At 38.2% G+C, this 13136-nt stretch overlaps 1 protein-coding gene across 2 annotated transcripts in view; it reads left to right on the plus strand.

Annotated features, from left to right (window-relative positions):
• The window catches only part of SHOC2 (SHOC2 leucine rich repeat scaffold protein), a 90353-nt gene that overhangs the window by 525 nt on the left and 76692 nt on the right, over nt 1-13136 (plus strand). The window contains exon 1 of one of the 2 annotated variants that reach the window (XM_032423496.1): nt 187-269. The exons of the other annotated variant lie outside the window; for it this stretch is intronic. The gene's annotated coding sequence lies outside the window, so the exon portion shown is untranslated. Of the gene's footprint in view, nt 1-186; nt 270-13136 lie in introns of those variants that run through there. 2 annotated transcript variants of the gene reach the window in all.

The following is a 13136-nucleotide window of genomic DNA, read 5'->3' on the forward strand; positions in this document are numbered from 1 at the left end:
GGACAGCGTCGTTGGCGCCAGTGCCTCACTCTGATTGGGCAGCGTCGGTATGCTTGGCTCCGCCTGTTTTTCTTCCCCAGCGAGTGACGGGCCTGCGCCGGAGGGGTGGGGCGGGGCGGTAGGAGCCAGAGTGTGTGGAGGGGCGGGCGGGGCGGGGCGGGGCGAGTGGGGGAGGGGCGGGCGGGGGGCGGCGGTTGGGCAGCGTCGCTTCTAAGGAGGAGGAGGAAGGAGGGCGAGCGAGGAGGATGGCGGAGTTGGGGCTCCTGACGGTAACCCGGGGCCGCTGAGGCGGGAGGGTGGTTGTTAGTCGGTTCTTCCTGCCTTCCTTCCTACCCGTCGGGCGGTCCCGCTGGCTGTCGATAGGGGGAGGCCCCGCGCGCCCTGGGGGGCTAGAGCCGGCGGGGCCGGGGCGAGGCCCGAGGGGCTGGGGCCCTGGGAGGCGCCGCCGCCGCCGTCGCTTTCCTGGGTGCTGTCGCAGGGAGGGCCGGGCCCTCGGAGCCGGCTCTCGTGCGGGTCCCGCAGCCGGGCGCCGAGAGTGAGCCGGCCGGCTCTGACAGCGGCCGGGGCCGGGCCTGCGGTGGCGGCGGGCGGGCGGCCGGGGCAGCGCCCGGGTGAGGGCGAGCCCGCGCGAGGGCGCGGGCCGGGGGCGCCGGGCGGACGGCCTTGCTCTGCTCTGCCCCCGGGGGCACCTGGCTCAGGCTGCGGGGCGCCCCGTGGGCGTCCGGGAGGCGTGTAAATCGTTGGCGGGGGCCTTGGCGCAGTGCTAGTGGTGCGGGGTGGGGTATTTCCTCGCCCCTTCCCCAAAGCCCACCACTCTCTCCCCTTCTTCTGTCCTTTCGGTGAAGAGTGGCGAGTTGGCTTTGGGCATGTTGCCTGGTGAGGCGAGTTGTAGGCATCCAAGACCGCCCTGTTGGACTTGCTTGGTGGCAGCTTCTTTCCGCGGTAGCTTTTAGAAATAGAGGAAAAGTACTCTATCTCCTCCCCTCCTCCCCTCCTCTTCTGCCCCCCCCCCCCCCAGGTCTTAACGCTGGAGGCTTCAGGACCAAACGATTTTCCCCCAGCCCCTCAGTATCCATTGTTTTGTACCATCCCCCTCCCCCGCCCCAAGCCTAGGTAGAAGCAGCATGACTTCAAACCCTTAATTGCCCCCTCCCCCCCGTTTTTAGATCAGCAGAGGTTTTGTGTTATTATGTTAGTACGGATTTACAAACAGGTGGAATGAATACCGATTCGGGAGTTGGAAAAAAGATGCTTTTTTGTGTGTTTTTAAGCTTTCAGTCCTTACAGTTGGTGATTTGATTTTCTTGTCTGTAGCTTTGTATCTTAATGGGGGTGATGAGAATAAAAGAGGAAGCAATGTTTTGCAACCTACCCAAAGAAATGTTTTTTAAGTCTCTGGGGATGCTGAAGCAAAATTGGGTTGTAGATGTGTACTGTATAGTATTTGCTTTCATCATAACTACCAACAGTCTGTAGCTTTCACCTGTGCAATTTTGTACACTTCATGAATGTCAGCTTCTAGTATCTACTGAGAGGGATTACTGTATCTAAAACTTATTTTTTGTTCTTCAGAATCCTAGGGTATACTTGTGTAACCAAGTATTTTTGTATTTAAGTATAGCATTAACACTGAAAAATTACCTTATTTTAAAGACCTCGGTTTATTAGTGTACTAATTTCTACCCTGGCCCTTCCATGCCATACGTCTTATAACTGTTAATATGTATTTGAAGAAACTTAGCTGTTGGGTACAATTTGTAACATTCATACATGTATAGTTTGAATTTATCAAGTGTTGAAGACCTTCTATGTGACAGTGACAAGTATTTTTAGAAATTCTATATATATATAAAACACCATTCTCTACCTATGGAATTTAGATTGAATATGATAAATCTTTTTAAATACTTATTTGGACATAAGGTACACTGAAGCTTTTATTTAATTATGAATATACATTTGAAAAATCTTAGACAAGTAAAGGCTTTAAGGTTTGTAACTTTCAAATGGCTTAAATATAAAGCTAACGTAAAACTATATTCTTGAAATGCCAGTTTTGAGGGGTGGACCTAGCCTATCTGTAAGATTACTACTTTTTCTTAGGGTGTTTGTTTAGTTTTTGAAGAAACAACTACATTTACTCTCAGGTTGGCATTTGCTTATTGATCTCTCATTGTTAATACAGTTTTCAAGTGTTTTTCTCTTGTTAAAAGTTGTTACGGATAAAAGAGTGATATTAAGAGATATATTAATAGCTTGCAGCTAGATTTTTAAAAAGTTTTTAAACTACCATATTCAGAAAGTTGATCAGAGCTATGTTTTGATAATTGTAGCCAGACTTGTAAAAAAAACAACTTGTGATTTACAAACCAGTTAGAAGTTTGAAACAAAAGGAACACCAAAATGATAAATTCTAGTGTTATATTGCTGGAATTGTGCTTTTTAAGTATTACTGTTTCTTCAGTGACTTGGGACAGGCCTTGTCCCATGTTCAGTGAGACATAAACTAGAATTCTATGTGGAATACTCCCAAAGATGCCTTCTGAATAAGCTGCTGGGGGGTGTGTATGTGTATTTTTTATTTATTTATTTTTTTAAAATAATTTCTACACCCAGCATGGGGCTTGAACTCACAACCCCAAGATCAAGAGTTGCATGCTCTTCTGACTGAGCCAGCTGGGCGCCCCTCTGCTGGTATATTTTTTGACTTGCCTTACCCATGTGGGGGAAAGGTAAATAATATTGAATTTCTTTGTTATCCAGGCAGTCCTATTTGTTTTGAAATGCTGGATTATCAATATCTGTTGTGTGTAATTTAATATTTCTGTAAGACTTGTGTTCTTTAAACAATTTAATTTTTAGATTTTTTCTAGTAAGTTATTTAAATATAAAAATAAACTTATGTTTTTGATTAAAAATAAACCTTAATTTGTGTGTGCAGATATAAGGATGAGTATTTTTTGGAGGTTGAAAGAATATATCTTTAGAATTCAGTTTACTATATTATGTATCATTTATGTCTCATTCATGTATGAAAACAAAATCTATGCTTATAATCAAAAAACCAAACAAGAGCAGCACCCCTCCCCCCCCAACAAAACACAGTAAAACCAAACAGAATGACCCGTAAATCCTTCAGTGAGTTCTGAGGTTTATGTTTTGACCTTGGTGGAAGTGTTCTTGAATTAGTTTATAAAATATCAGTTCAGGGAGGAGAGGAAATTTAGATATAGAATAAACACTTTCCTAATAAGACTAGTAGGGAATTGGTAAATATTTTCTTGTGCATAAATTAGATAGAAATTAGCTGTAATTTAGCAGCAGAGTGATATATTAAGTACTTTCACGTGGTACTTGAGAAATGAGTACTGCAGATATTAAATCGGTTGCTTTTTTGCTTATTGTTAGACTTACACTTCATGCATTTTATATTATGTATTGGCATATTATAATTTAAGGCTAAATCTTGCATAGGCTGAATTATAAAAAAGTTGCTATCCCTGTGTTCTGAATTTTGTTTTGTCTGCTAGTTATACCACATCAAATTTAGGCCATATAAATCTTTCTGAAAAGATTTTCTCTCTGACAATATACTAGTTAAAATTTTGCATTTTCCTAGCTCTGTTTACACTGACTTTTAAAATCTGAAAAATTTTTAAGTCACAAGGTGACCTATGGAATGCTTGACCTTTATATAGAGAGAGTGTTCTGAAATGTAATTGCAGTCAGTGAAGGTTGAAAGAAACAAGGATAAGTTGGAAAAACTGATTTATGTTCTAAAATATGTAATTGCATTATTTTTTGGGTAAACTAATGCTCATTCCTTGGTACTTTCCCCTGGTTCCCATCTTTTTAGTACAGCATCTTTAATTTTGCAAATCAAAATTGTAATACATAAAAAGAATATTCTAATTACAAAGGGCTCTTTAGCTTTTGAGATGTTGTTAACATATGTGCTTTCTGAGAAAGTATGAAATTCCCATTATCAAGATTTAAAAGAACTAATTAGATTTCACACTATATATCTCATTCCAACTTCTCTAAAGATCAGAACTGATTGCAAAAAGTGGTGCATGTTGTAAAAGGTAAGGGTTCTTTTATCAGAAAGAATGAACATACTGCTTGAAGCTAAAACATTAAAGGAGACCTTAAAAGTGGGTAAAATTGGTCCCTATGTGAAATGAACCTGAAAGACTTTTATGAAGTATTTTGGCTTGTCTACCTTCCAATGTTTATAGCACTGTGAACACTTAAAATTTAAGCACTTTATTTGCCCTCAAATACTATTTGTAAATTCTACAATTTTAATTAAGTAATTTCACAGTTGATAAAGATAAATCTTTTTTTCTTTTGTTTTTTCTAATGTCTTGGAGGTAAAGTAGAAATTACTTGTTCTGACAATGATGAGATTAACTCTAAATTCTAGATATTATCAGTTAAATTTGCACTTTCTCAGTTTCCAGTTTTGTGCTGTACAAAACTTCTTCCTGCTTTCAAGACTGTCACAGTTTTGTAAATAGTCGTTAAGTTAACTTTAAAATTTTGTTCTGTAAATATTTCTTACTATAATTTCATATTCATAATGTCATTGACCTTCTACTAAGTGCCATGTATGTCCCAGACTGAGGATAAATAGATAAATATGTTATGTTTTCTGCTTTCAGAAAGTTCAGTTTGTTGCCTGAACTGTACAAGTCAGTAGTAAATTGTTTTACAGTGTGACAAGTGCTTTGATAGCAGTATATGCTGGAGAACTCAGATGAGTTAAAACATAGATTGCATGTATAACCAGCAGTGCTTGCTGGAGGATAGGACTTGAACTAACTCTTGAGGGATAAGTAGGAAAGAGTGGACACAAAAAGCATAGAAGTTAGAGATGTTAAGGTCCATTTGGAGAATTGCAGGTGAATAGCAATTTGGATTCTGTGCATGATTTAGTATTTTATTTTATTTTTTTTTTAAGATTTTATTTATTTATTTGACAGAGAGACACAGCGAGAGCAGGAACAGAAGCAGGGGGAGTGGCAGAGGGAGAAGCAGGCTCCCTGGGAGCCCGATATGGGGCTCGATCCCAGGACCCTGGGATCATGACCTGAGCCGAAGGCAGATACTTAACGACTGAGCCACCCGGGCGCCCCTATGATTTAGTATTTTAGTAGGCATTCATGAAAGCATATGTTTTTAGAGATTGTTATTTCTTGTGGGTTTTTTTTTTTTTTTTAATTTGGGCCTTGAACTATGGATCTGCATGAATGTTGGAGATCTTCAAATTATTATTTAAACCTTTTAACTAAGTATATTCTTCGTTAATATTTTAATTAAATATAAGAAGAATGTATCAGCCTGATGCGGAATAATCCCCAGGTTTAGACCTTGGATAATTATGTTTCAAAGACACATTCATATCTTTTTCTCAGCATTTATGCATCATGTTAAGAGTAACATTTGTGAACCTCTTTAGAACTCAGTGGTGTTTACTGTACAAACATTTAAAATTCACTCTTCTGGGGGCACCTGGCTGGTTCATTTGGAAGAGACTGCCACTCTTGATCTTGGGGTCATGAGTTCAGCCCCCTCCTTGGGTGTAGAGATTACTAAAAATAAATTAAAAAAAATAAAATTCACTCTTCTGAGAGCATTAAAAACCACCTCTTTTCATACTTATTTCAAAGTGCTGTTCTTTCCTTTGGGTATAAGTCAGACTATCATCAGCAGTTATATCCTGGTAGAAGTCTCTGTGGCTTGTATGATTTATAAGTTCTCTGAACTTGAATATTAAGTAATTTTCCATACAGTATGATTTGATGATACTCCTTTGAGGCTGTTTTTTTTTGCCATTCCAAACTCTGTTCCCTCAAAAGTGCCATGGTTTCTCTTTTAAAACATTTGTCATACTGCCTTTTTTTTTTTTTTTTTTTTTTAAAGATTTTATTTATTTATTCATTAGAGACAGAGAGAGAGAGGCAGAGGGAGAAGCAGGCTCCCAAGGAGCAGGGAGCCCGACGCGGGACTCGATCCCAGGACCCTGAGATCATGACCTGAGCCGAAGGCAGACGCTTAACCATCTGAGCCACCCAGGCGCCCTGTCATACTGCTTTTTGTCCATTGTTACTTTTGATCCTTCCAGTTATTTTTGTTATAGAAACTTGAGAAATTCCTTTTTAAAATTTTCACTGTTTAGTAATTACATTATACATTTAAAAAAAAGATTTATTTAATTATCTTGAGAGAGAGAGAGAGGGTGTGTAAGAGCCAGCAGGGGGAGGGGCAGAGGGAGAGAATCTTTCTGAGCAGACTCCCTACTGAGCGAGGAACCTGATGTAGCTTGATCCCACAGCCCATGAGATTGGGACCTGAGATGAAACCAAGAGTCAGATGCTTAACTGACCGAGCCACCCAGGTGCCCCTACATTATAAATTATATATCACCTCATTTATCTCAAGGTTATTTATTAGGAAACTAAAACTTTCTGGTTTCATCTCCTTGGATAGATGCAACTCCCTGCATTCTCACCTGGCTAACCCAATCACCCTTCTGGCCTCTCTATCATATCCTTTGGGAGGCCTTCTTTGATCCTTAGAGTCTCCTGTTCTGAGGTTCTTTGGCACCTGCACTTACTACTCTCTTTTAACATTTTTGTAATGATGTTTTTAATGTCTGTCTTTTTGCTGGACTGTAAGTTTCATGATAGCATCAAGTATGTCTGTCTTCTTTACTACCATTTCTCCAGTATATAATGTCTAACCTTTGTAGGCTCCTAATAAAAAAATTAATAAAATTAACAATCTTGAGCCCGCAAACAAACAGACCACTAAAAAGGACAAAGAGATGTCCTAGTGCTTTTGGTCTTAAACGTATTTTCTTGCTGGGCGAAATAAGTCAAACAGAGAAAGACATGTATCATATGACCTCACTGATATGAGGAATTCTTAATCTCAGGAAACAAACTGAGGGTTGCTGGAGTGGGGGGTGGGGTGGGAGGGATGGGGTGACTGGGTGATGGACACTGGGGAGGGTATGTGTTCTGGTAAGCGCTGTGAATTGTGCAAGACTGTTGAATCTCAGATCTGTACCTCTGAAACAAATAATGTAATATATGTTAAGAAAGAAAAAAAGAAGAAGAAGAATGTAGCAGGAGGGGAAGAATGAAGGGGGGGAAATCGGAGGGGGAGAAGAACCATGAGAGACAATGGACTCTGAAAAACAAACTGAGGGTTCTAGAGGGGAGGGGGTTGGGAGGATGGGTTAGCCTGGTGATGGGTATTGAGGAGGGCACGTTCTGCATGGAGCACTGGGTGTTATGCACAAACAATGAATCATGGAACACTATATCTAAAACTAATGATGTAATGTATGGGGATTAACATAACAATAAAAAAATTAAAAAAAAAACGTATTTTCTGCTTTTAGACCCCCTCAGGCCTTAATTGAAGGCTTTTTTTTTTCCCCTCATAATGTACAATTTAAAAAAGTTTAGTAACCAAATGTAAAAAGGACTGGGATATCTCCTAGAGGTCATAAGAGAGTTGAAAATGAGAGCAGGGGAAAAACACTTAAAAATCAGGTACAAAACTTTTTAAAAATGGCAGTTTAAGGCAACTTAATGTTGTGATAAACAGAATCTTTCAAGGCACCATTTGCTTTATATATAGTACAATATAACTAATGCTGATAGAAGATCATGAAGAAGAGATTAATTGCTGTTAGTAAATTTTGTTAAAGATTACACAGGACCGTGTGTTGTATTTGGGAGGGGTTTTTATCTAAAATGATGCAATTAAAAAATTACAATGTCAAGCTTTTGTTATTGGAAAGATTTGCTTAATGAGGTGAGACATGGTAGGCACCGTAAGTATTGAGTAAAATTAAGTTGAAGCAAATAATTCTGTGCAAGTACTGAATCACTGCAGTGTAAGTACTTTACAATTTGTAGAAGTAGATTTTATACCTACCATGTTTCTTTCCTTACTTAGCTATGAAATATGTAAAATTGAGTAACATGTTTTTCTTCATTAGTTTTGAATAAAAACATACCTGTTGCAATGATATGACAAAATGACATAAGTATTTCTGTAACTTTTATTCTGTTAAAAAGAGTAAGCTTTATTGTTTTTGGTATTTGTTGGTAACCTGGACTGGAAAAATTAGGTTGGGGGTTGTAATTACTTCTTTGTTAGGAGCATGTGGAGTCTAATAGATTGGGTGACCTGAAAGAGATTATATTTAATTCCAATTTTGTTTATATATCTTTTGGGGTAAAGAATTCAAAATTTCACCTAAGGGCTTTAGTTCTTACTCAGATAAACTGCACTTTATCTTAATATTGTAATCTGTTGAATTCTATGATTCTGTAAGTATGGGTAGAAAAGCTGGTTATTTCTTGTTGCTAAAACAAATACTGGTTTATCTACCATGTGTTAATTAGCATTTTAAGCTCATAGAAATAGGATACTTATATACTAGGCAGCTTAAAATAGTAAGGTTTTATGATTTAATCTTGAAGACATTTATTTCTGTACTTTGGAAGTAGTGATTTGAAATTCTTAATACTAGAAATATGGCCTAGTTTCAGAACACCCACTAAGCAACTGTGGGAACTCAGCATGCTAAATGGCTTGTAGTGCTGCAGTATTTTTTAATTTTCCCCACCCCCTGTTATATAATAGCTTAGAGTAGTACACACAGAACATGAGTATTTGGGACAAGAACAAAGTGTATTGAAGTCTCCAAAACATGTGAGACTGTCAGGCTTTGTGTTGAGTACTAAGAAGCTAAAAAGATGATCAAATATGATGATTAGTGAGTAAATGACACACGTCAGGTGGTGATGTTTTCGGTTGGAAATAAGGCAAGAAAAAGCAAGAATTGTTTTTGGGCTTGAGAAGAATGACTTTAAAAAAAAGTCACTATTTTTGAGACAAAATTTTTAAAAGTTAATTAAAATTTTTATTTAAGAAGTTTGATAGCTCTGATTTAAGCATTTCCATGATGCTTGTGTACAGGACTTAAAAATTTCGGTGGAAATAATTCTAAACATTTCCCCCAGAATGTTGTGCAATGGAAACATTACAGCATTATGTCAGCCTATGAGAACCAGATACTGAAACTGATTGGCTATTAACTATGAAGAATGAAATCTACTAGTTCATATTCATTGTTCGGGAAAGTATGGTTGTAAAGGCATTTGATAAAACATAGCTTTGCCATCTCATTTTGTTAAAGGGACTGAGTTGATCTGCATGAATTTTAAAAGCATGCAGATGGATATTAGAGTTAAATGTTTCAATTTAAAGATTTTTATGATACAGAAAAGGAAAGACTTAATAAATTTGCTTTAAAAGTCGGCTATGTAATTCTTGTTGAGTTAGCTCTATGAGTAGTGCCTTAATGCATAACTAGTTGTATACAAAAATAAAAAGAATTGAGGCGCCTGGGTGGCACAGTGGGTTAAGCGGCTGCCTTTGGCTCAGGTCATGATCCCAGGGTCCTGGGATCCAGCCCGGAATTGGGCTCCTTCCTCAGCGGGGAGCCTACTTCTCCCCTGCCTGCTGCTCCCCCTGCTTGTGCTTGCTCGCTTGCTCTCTCTCTCTGTTAAGTAAATAAAATCTTTAAAGAAAAATAATTTATCTAGCCTTTTCTCTACCGGAATTCAATTATACCTGATATTTCTGTGTGTGCATTTAATGATAATTGATAAAATAATAATGATCCTGTGGCAAGATCTCGAAGATTTTTGTTTCATCAAAGAAAGTTGAAATTAATAAAATTGAAGTTTTGCTATATTTTATTACATTCAGATTCTTTAAAAATTGATAATCTACCAGTGGTAGATTCATGTGCTAAAAATAATTTGTTAATTAGTTCATCTTTTTCCTGACTATATCATTATCCAGTTTTTATAACTAACAATGTGATAATATTTGCATTGCTTCTGAGAGTAAAATTAAGTATTGCCAAAAGTTTTTTTCTTTCTGGCATGATTTAAATATCCTATCACTTGCTACCTGCAAATTACTAAATGATTTACATCTTTGTGGTATAAGAATTTTTTATGTCGGGGCGCCTGGGTGGCTCAGTGTTGAGCGTCTGCCTTCGGCTCGGGTCGTGATCCCGGGGTTCTGCGATTGAGCCCTGCATCGGGCTCCCTGCTCCGCGGGAAGCCTGCTTCTCCCTCTCCCGCTCCCCCTGCTTCCCTTTCTCGCTGTGTCTCTCTCTGTCAAATAAGTGAAATCTTAAAAAAAAAAAAAACGAATTTTTTATGTCAAATTTCTGTAAACTATGTGAGAACCATTTTGGGATTATAGTCACAAGATAGTACATACTAGTTGGGAACTGGTTGGATTTAATGTGTTAACCTAAAAAATAATGTCCTTTTATGTCTCTTCAAAAATGTAAGCAAGGGCTGCCTTTCAATATTTTGAGTAGCTTCTGATGGGAGAAATTCCTTATTAACCTTAAGTTGGGCCTGGCTGCTCACTGTATTTCTTTTTATCTTGTTTGGGGAGTATTTTTATTTTGGGATATTTAAAAAAAATACAGAGAAAATGACATTATATCCCTAAAGCCCAAAATGCATTCTGTAAATCCTATTTTAACTGACAGGGTAAGTAGATAAAATAGGTGAGCATACGGTCTTCATCTAAATAGTCTCAAAAATGGACTGTATAAATGTGAGAAAGGATATTTGCTCTCTATTTTTTTTTAAAAAATATTTTATTTATTTGACAGAGCACAAGCAGGGGGAGCAGCAGGGGCAGAGGGAGAGGGAGAAGCAGGCTCCTCGCCGAGCAGGGAGCCTTACGCAGGGCTTGATCCCAGTACCCTGGGATCATGACCTGAGCTGAAGGCAGCCGCGTAACTGACTGAGCCACCCAGGCGCCCCTACTCTATTTTTTTTTTAAAGTAGGCTCCACACCCAGCATGGGGCTTGAACTGACGACCCTGAGATCGAGTCAAATGCTCTATCAACTGAGCCAACCAGGTGCAAATATGCTCTGTAATAATGGCAACTTGCCAAATACTGATTCTTAAATTTAAGATACCTACCTTGAGACCACACATCCTCTAATCTTGCTATGTATAATACATTTATTTTTGTTTACATTTTTTCTGACAGTTTCTGATAATTTATAGAATGAGTAATGGAAAGGATTTATAATCAGATAAGACCTAGTGAAGGAATGTGAGTTTATACATATAAAAATGAAGCAGTTAGAGAAAGTTAACTTAATGTTTAGCTTTAAAATGCTGAAAATCAGTTTTTTTAAATTGAAAATACTTTATTGAATACTGTAGTCATCTTAGTGCATATAAACTAAGATAGCAATTACATTTTCTCTTTTTCCTTTACACTGATAATTAGGTAATCAACTTTTTTCTTTATTGCCCATTTGCACATGGTAAATGAAAAGTAACCTATATTTGGAGAATACTTAAGTTGTGTGTGACATGTTTTGAGTTCCTTGGCAAAAAAGGCAGTTAAAGCAAACATTCACAGGTCAGTCTTTTTAGGAGAGTTGTTTGGGTGGCATAAGAGCTTTTAAGAGAATGTTTGGCCAAGGTATTTGATGTTTACTATTGTCTCTTAGGTGCATTGAGACATTTAAATCCCTCCTACCCCACCCCTGGCTTTTATTTTGAGGCTTTGCTGTAGAATCTTGCAATTTTTATATATGGTGAGTTGAAGTGTTGTCGAGGAGAGCTGTAATCCCAATTATGGCTTGTATTGTGGGTTGGGTAAACAGGAATTTGCAGTTCTTTGCTCAAAACTTTGCCCAGAATCAAAATTTCATAATCCTAGGCTTTTCCATAAGAAGAAATGTAGATTTCTTTAAAAACTCTTACGTATTCGCTACTATGTAAAATAAATTAGTCCTATGTCTCCCTGCCAGTCCAAACAATTCATCTTACCTCCTCACCAAAGGGGAAAAAAGTTAAATGAATGAATTTGAAGGTGCTATAATTCTATACTCTTGACATAATTCTTATTAGCATGGGTAGTATAGAGCATTTTATTTTTTCAGTTATTTCTTTACCCTCCATGAAAACTACCCTTATCTCAGGTTCATTCACGCTATTTAAGAATGTATTTTTTTCCATTTTTGTATGAATAATAACATTCCTTTGGGCATGTTAATTTTGGGTGCTTTTTTGATCTTTGGTCTTCCAGTTTTCAAGATTCCTTTTTAACTCTTTAACTACAAAAAAAATGGATATGTGATTTGGAGGGGAGAATAGTTTATTTTTGTCCTTTAAACTTTTCAAAAATAAGGAGTGTTTCAGATACTTATAAACAAAGGAAAATACAATTGAAATCTTGTCATTTTTAGGTGTTTATATCAAAATCGGAGTGACTTAGAATTAATTTTAAGTAGAATTTAGGGAAACTAAGCATGGGACGAGGGTTTTGTCTATTCGACTGTCTTCATTTAACAAGTGCTTACTGAGCACTTATTGTGTACTTAATAAAAAGTTCATAATATCTTTGAAATTGTAGAGTAAAAATTGCTTTTTTGTGTAAGGTGCCTGCTGCCTAGTAGGGTAGATAAAACCAAGGGAATAGATACTTATAACTATTTCAGTAAATATAACTGCTATGTATACTAGGTATTGTTTCTAAGTACTAGAATGCTACTGTGAAAAAGGCAAAAATGTCCCTATTTTCCCATTACTTTAAATGAGGGAGTCAAGATAGCTAACCTGGCGCTTATACAGTGTGATAAATATTCTGATGGGGCAGTTTTAAGTGGGAGCGAGCTTAGGAGGGTGTATTCAGAAAGGCTTTTGAGTGATCACAAAAGTCTTCCCAACCTCTAAGCTGAGATCTGAAGAATGAATACATGAGAGTTAGCTCAGTGAAGAGCTCAACCTATGTTTCTGACAGGAGGAAATAACTTGCGTAGAGTCTTGGCAACAGGAGATAGCAGGACCTGATAGAGGATCTGAAAGAAGTTCATGTGACCTGAATGCAAGGTGGGAAATACTGGAGTTGTAGCAGAAGTAAGTGGGGGGGACGCCTGGGTGGCGCAGTCGGTTGTCTGCCTGCAGCTCAGGTCATGATCCCAGTGTCCTGGGATCAAGTCCTGCATCAGGCTCCTTGCTCAGTGGGGAGCCTGCTTCTCCCTCTGCCTCTGCT

This window comes from Phoca vitulina, unplaced genomic scaffold, assembly GCF_004348235.1.
Source record: "Phoca vitulina isolate PV1807 unplaced genomic scaffold, GSC_HSeal_1.0 scaffold28, whole genome shotgun sequence".
Taxonomy (NCBI): domain Eukaryota; kingdom Metazoa; phylum Chordata; class Mammalia; order Carnivora; family Phocidae; genus Phoca; species Phoca vitulina.